This window comes from Spermophilus citellus (assembly GCF_964194105.1).
Source record: "Spermophilus citellus genome assembly, chromosome: X".
Taxonomy (NCBI): Eukaryota; Metazoa; Chordata; class Mammalia; order Rodentia; family Sciuridae; genus Spermophilus; species Spermophilus citellus.
In genome coordinates this window covers 1,324,859-1,331,780 of record NC_138190.1, presented here as the reverse complement: position 1 = coordinate 1,331,780, position 6,922 = coordinate 1,324,859, and the positions used below count along the sequence as shown (strand labels likewise).

Sequence of the window (6,922 nt, the reverse complement as noted above, 5' to 3'; positions counted from 1 at the left end):
TATGTCTCTGCCTGATGTATTTTGACTTTTTTTCAGGTGCATGCATACTAACAATTCAAGACAGTTACTTGAAAATTTAGCCTAGGGCCCCCACATCCTTTTAATCCTAGCAGTTCAGGACTCATAGGCAGGAGGATCACAACTTCAAAGGAAGGTTCATCAAGTTAGGCACTGAAGGACTTAGAGAAATTCTCTCAAAAATAGAAATAATTAAAAATAAAATAGGGCAGTGAATGTGGCTTATTTGTTATGCACCCTTCGGTTCAATCCTTGGTACAAAATATAAACAAACAAATGAATAAATGAATAGAAAAATAATTTATCCCATGGATTCTGGAGTCTTATCTTACTCAGGCATGGTCAATCTCACGTCTGCTATTTTCCATTTATGAGTTATGTTTTGCTGTTCCTCAGTATTCTTTGTATATTGTTTTAAGTTAATGAAATATGTTTCTTGGGGCTGGGGTTGTGGCTCAGTGGTAGAGTGCTTGCCTAGCCTGCATGAGGCACTGGGTTTGATTCTCAACACACATACAACTGAAAAAGGTTCCATCAACAACTAAAAAAGAAAAAAAAGAAAATGTGTTTCTTCCTTTTTTCCTATTCTGTGGTTTCTGTTTGTTGAAGGCTTCATGCCTTTGCCTAGAGACTAGGTGTCTGAGCTATGTTTAGCACATTATTTTGTATTCAGCTCCTTTGAAAAATTTCCCTGAATGCTAGATCATCCAACAAAGTGAAAACTGTAGCCGTTTCAGAGCTGATAGGCTGTGGTTTTGCAGACTGACACCCACCAGCTGTGGTCTCTGACATTTCACCATGAGGGCTGGCCACAGCTGCAGGTACCCTATAATGCAGTAGTAGATGCAGCCAACAAAGTAGCAGAGAAAGAACAATCCCTCTTCAGGTTGAGCATAGTAAAAGTCCCAAATGTGTATGAGTCTTTAGGCCATTGGCAAGCTTGTTCCCATATAAGAAATAAAAAATTCACTCTCCAATATATTGCCCCAATTTTCTTTCTTGATGTCCTCAAAGCTTGTTTATGTATAAAAGTAAAAGCTCTGATGTTCTCTGGGCTCACACTTTGGGAATTATTTTTCTGGGCTGTAGTGCCACTAATAAACTGTTGATGCCAGATCTCAGTGTCCCTTGGCCTCATTTTTTCGTACACCAGAAACTAGAGAATAACAGTAGAAACAGCAAAACCTCACTTGTCTGGTTTTTGTGAGTAGTTGTGCTGGGGCCTGTGCTTTAACACACAGTGGTGCTATTTAAAGTTCTGCTGTGCCTTTGCTCTGCAGATTCCCACCTGGAGAGCATCCAGTGCTGAGCATGTGGGTCATGGTCCTCTTTTTAATGTTTCCTCCTAGTCTGTGTGAACTTCCTTCTTTCATCAGTATATCTCGGTGGTTTTATTTGGGGGGGCATACTGTGGAGTAAATCCTCCGGTGCTTAACCACTGAACCAAATCCCCAGCACCTTCCCCCTTAACTTTTATTTTTGTTAACTTTCATTCAGGATTTACCAACCTGCTTAGGGCCTAACTAAGATGCTAAGGCTGGCATTGAACTTGAGAACCTCCTGCCTCAGCTTCCTAGACCTGGGTGTTTTTAAAACCTGATTTTTAAAAGAAACTCTCTGAAGCTTTCTTGGTCAAATTTTAGGTGATGGTTGAGTGGGTAGACAATAGTTTGCTTTCTTGCTATTTGCAGGCTGTTTGTTTACTTAAATCCTTTTAAGGAATTTCTGCCTATTTTTTATAGTGATTACTTCTGATGTAGAAGATTGAGAGTTGGTTTTAGGCGTTAATATATTTCCATGGTTGAGCTGGGGTTGTGGCTCAGTGGTAGAACACTCACCTAGTACATTTGAGGCCATGTGTTCAATCCTCAGTACTACATTTTAAAAAAATAAACGAATAAATAAAGGTATTGAGTTCAATTACAATTAAAAAACAAAATATTTAAAAAAATATATATATTTCCATGGTGATTTTAGTATGAATTGCCGAAAACGGAAGAAGATGTGCTGTGTGTAGTCTGGAGTCATAGAGGGTCAGGCTAAAGGGATCATGAAGGTCAAACCATGGTTGCTGCACTGCACTCTTCCATATGACTGCTTCACGGAGCTGTTGGGAAACTTTCCGGGCTTTGGGGCATGATGACATTGTTGTTCTGATGGTTTGGCTTGGTTTCCACTTCTGTTCCTTTCATGGCTGTACTGAGATGATTCCAGGCTCCCTGTTGTGTCATTTTGCTCTGAGTGTTGAATTTTTTTCTTTCTTCCATTCATTAGGGAATTGTATAACATGTTCTTCTACAAAACTACATTTCCACAGGTGCAATGGTGCATGATTGTATTCCTAGCAGCCTTGGAGGATGAGGCAGAAGAATTATAAATTTAAATGCTAACCTCAGCCTCTCACAAGGCCCTGAGGAAGTTTTTGAGTACTGTGTCAAAATGGCATATGTGCTGGGGATGTCGCTCAGTCATTAAGTGCCCTATGAATAAATAAAATAACATTTCTTGTAAGCTCATTAAATATGTTTTAGTGTTTTACATTTGAATGTATAGTAAATGGATTTTTGTCTACAGAATTGAGGATATAGTGTCTTTTGCCACCCAGATTCCAGTTTGTCAGGACCATCATTGTGATCTGTGTCCAAGACACCTGCTCTCACTCATCTTTCCATGCTGTGAAGGCCAGCCCACTGAAGCCTTCCTCATGGTCTCTTGCTCACCTCTGCTGATACTGTGCTGCTCAGGAGATCACGTGTTTTAAGTCCTTGAGAATGGTTGTATGTCTGTGGCAGGGGCACCTTCTGGTAGGTGATATTTTTGGCTGTTCCATCATGGAGCAGACATCATAGTAGTGTTATGATTGTACATGGAGTGGTGTGTTTCACACCCAAACTGTGTTAGATAGGTGAGGATTCTGGGTTGCAACCCTGTTTCTTTACACACCCTGGAAATGCTTCTTTCTTAGGTTTGTTTGAACCACCATCATTATAGGCAGGAGGAAATTCTTTCACAACCGACACCAGTGCACATGTGGCCCACTCTTGACCAAAGTGTCCTTGAGGGGAACATGGCTATGTGGAACATGATCTTATGGTAGTGAAGTGACTGCTTTTCAGTAGGTTATTGACAATCCTTGCACATTCACTGTTGCTGTGAGATTTAGAAATTCGTGTCTGCTGTTCATTAAGAAAAATGTTTTGAGACTTATAAAACTTTGCAATGTTGTTGTTTGGACAAGGTGACATCTTTGGGTCATTGAGTTATATGTAAGACATGTTCCATCTTTCAACTTACCTCATTCTGCTTTGACAGTAACCTTGAGAAATCATTACATTTTTGTGTTTATTAATCATTGTGCATGTTTTCTTTTTTTTTCTGAATGTTGAAAACGTAATTTTAATAGATAATTCTTCATCTTACATAGGAGCACAATAAAATACACCACATTCTGCAGAAACTCCAGAAATTATGAGAATAAGAGTGAGGAAAATTCAGATGGGGCTACAATATCCATTACCTTAAACTGCAAGAGACAAAAGATTCCAAAGTGAAGGTTAACATTTACATATTTATGACTGGCTACATTTATGACTTGAAAATAAGAATCAGGCATTGGATGTGGAGAGAGGTGGAAAAGAACAGTTTTGTGAGGGAAGAAACTGTCAGTGAAGAAAAATTTACTAATAACAAATTAAAGAATAAAAGGAGCTCCAAAGCAAATACTAGGGAGGTGAAAGCACATTAACTAAGATTTGATGCTCTCAAAGGAAGAAACCTTTCTGATGACACTTATGCAAGCTGGTTGCTTGAGATACACTCTTAGGTCTATAAGGAAGACTCAAATGCCTTAGCAAACCCCAAATGAATACCAGATTGGTGTTTCCTAATAACACACACCAGCGGCCACATAGGAAGTTTAAAGATAGGAACCAAGAGAAAGGTCATACTCCACATCTGAGGTAAAAATGTGGCCCGACATGTGAAAGTCCTACATGTCAGTCACTAATGCTTTCTTTGCTGTGACAATTCCTGTACAGTAATTTGTCAAACATTGTGGCAATACCAATGATAGCCTAACTAAATCAGACAACGAATATTTATTTTTAATTTCTAGGAGGTTAAAAAAAAAAGTCAGACACTGATGCTTTATGCATGCTCAGGGCTAATGTATGAATAATCCATTCAGTAATTCTTAATATAAGTTTGCATCAGTGAAAAGAAACTGGCAATATCTCTTGCCATTCAATTTGTCAGATGATGAAGACCAAAACAGCATGTTTCATCAGAGTTTTTTAATTTTTAAATACGATTGTCACATTGGGAAAATGAAATGAACACAGTAAAATAAACTGTACAAAGGCAAAGTCGAATAACAAAAAATATTTTACTAAAACATAAGATTTGGTTGGGGATGTGGCTCAAGTGGTAGCGCGCTGACCTGGCATGCGTGCGTCCCGGGTTCGATCCCCAGCACCACATACAAAAGAAAGATGTTGTGTCCACCAATAACTAAAAAATAAATATTAAAAAAAACCATAAGATTTACAGAATTCCAGACAAGCCATACAAAATGGTCACAAGTTTTTTCTTTCTTTCTTTTTTTTTTTTCTTTTTTTGAAGGGGAGAAATCTACACCTGACAGCAAAGTCACAATGTTATTAGTGAGGGCTGTGATGTTTGTTTAATGTTCCCATTTTGATTCAAACAATCAAGCTTGTCCATCTACAGAGTCTAAATAAAGTTATACTTAGTTAGAGAGCATATTCTAAAGAACTGGTTAGCTGCTTTTAACCAATGCAATTAGCTCACCATAAAGGGGAGTGAAAGGAGTCCATAAAATTAAAATGAAACTACCTTTCCCCTCAAAAAAATCAAATAAAAAATAAACACACCCATACCCCTGGCAGCTAACCCTGAGAACTGCCTTCATTCATAGTGCTTTCTACTTAAACCATGATGGGGGAAATGAATAAAAGCAGAGAGCCACTGCTTTTAACCGTTTTGCAACAATCCAGATGATATTTCTAGCCTCGGCTCATGCTTTACAACAGTAAAACAGGACAAGACATAGATTTGCTAATGTGCATTTAATCACCAAAGGACTGAAGATGTCTGGGCTTTTATTCTGTAATGTTTCTATTAAGACTGTGTCCATTAAATGCAAACAAAAAAGGAAGAAATCTTGGCAGAACAGGAGAAGTGATGCACACTTGATGATCAGATCGATTTAAATATTATTCATGGCATAAAGCCTAGTCCATGCTCTAGCTGTTTCTATGGCTTGGGCTTCGTTGGTCTTCCACTGCTCCACTACATCATTTGCTAATGGATCATCTGGATTAGGAGCACTTAACAAAGCCTGGATCCATAGCAGAACTGTGCAGATCTGCAGTGCTGGGGACCACTTATCTTTCAATGTATCTAAACATATTATTCCCAACTTGTCTACATTAGGATGATAAATTTTGGTCATGAAACGTACTTTAGGTGCTGCCATTGGTATTCTTCTGGAAGGAATAGTTCAAGTTTAAAAGTCCCTCCCTCAAAGGGGGAATCCTGGGGGCCAGCAATGACCACATGAAAATAATGGGCATTGCTCTCATCAGGTTCTGCTTTAATGTCAGGAACTGGTTCTGCCAGCAAACTCTGGGTTTCCTTGATGATCCTGCGGGGCAGCCCGGCCATCTTGTCAGATCCCGAGTTCGGCCTCTGGTTTCATCTCCAGCTTTGCTTGCCTCACATGTTTTCTATTTTATTAATTTTGTTAAGGAGAAATGCACCTGCAAATATCTAGTTGTTCTCTTCGTGTAATCCCACAAGATAACACAATCCCCAGTTCACAAATTGTGGCAACCCGAGTGTCAATTTGTCTATATGCTATCTCTAGGGGAATCTTCTTTGTGATCCATGCTCAGAGGTCATGTTCTAGGCATTTCCTTAAAGAAAGAACAATAGACTTTCAGAAAGAATCAAAAGATCAGTGAATGCAGTGTTGTGTATATTAAGAGTGCAGGCACAGTGACCCACTGTGGTTGGCAGAGTCTCTCTCAATTGCTGAGTTCTGTGATTGCAACAATTTCATACTCAGTCAGCTTTCTTTCCTAAGGGTAAGTACTATTGGGGATGCTAATATTAGCTCTCCACTGCAGAGAAGGCTGTTAGGACATGTAATAGAGGTGTAACCAACAAAGTGACTCATGATACTGCCTTACTTCCTGTGAACTCACCAATGGAAGGGAGGAAAACACTTAGTTGCTTGCCTTCTGAGTGGCTCAATTCTAGTGTTGAAATGTTTGTGAGGAATTGAGTGCAGGAAGGATTTGATGGACCAAACCATGGAATTAAACAAAAATTCACAGAATCCTGTAGACATCAAGCATGTTGAGTACATATTTCTCATGCTGTCAATCTCTCCTGACCTCCAGTTATCATTTGTGGGATATTTTAGATCTCAGTGACCTTTGAGGATGTGGCTGTGAACTTCACCCAGGAGGAGTGGGCATTGCTGGATCCTTCCCAGAAGAACCTTTACAGAGATGTGATGCTGGAAGTCCTCAGAAACCTGGCTTTTATAGGTAATAATGATGTTTTTTAATTAATCTACTAAAGAACTCATGTTTATTTTGGTCATTTATATAGAACATAAAAAGGTTATCAGTTATTGAATTATTGCAGCGTAAAAGGCACCTACGATTTGACAAACCATTCTGTCTCCTAAAAATTCATAAAGATTGTTCTGGTTTCTCATTTTAGGAAACAAATGGAATGAAAAGAACATTGAAGATGAGATCAAAAATTTTGAGAGCATTCTAAGGTAATTGTGCTCACAAGAGAAATTCTTGAGGGAATCTGAGAATGTCATATAATTTTTAATACAGACCAACCCAAGAAGTATGCACAATTT

General features: G+C 38.7%; 1 pseudogene across 1 annotated transcript; it reads right to left on the bottom strand.

The window, feature by feature from the left end:
• Positions 1-4,554: 4,554 nt before the first annotated feature.
• Positions 4,555-5,703, bottom strand: LOC308639627 (ubiquitin-conjugating enzyme E2 N-like; annotated as a pseudogene). The gene has a single exon. The product of its transcript is annotated as a ubiquitin-conjugating enzyme E2 N-like (transcript).
• Between the last annotated feature and the right edge of the window lie 1,219 nt (positions 5,704-6,922).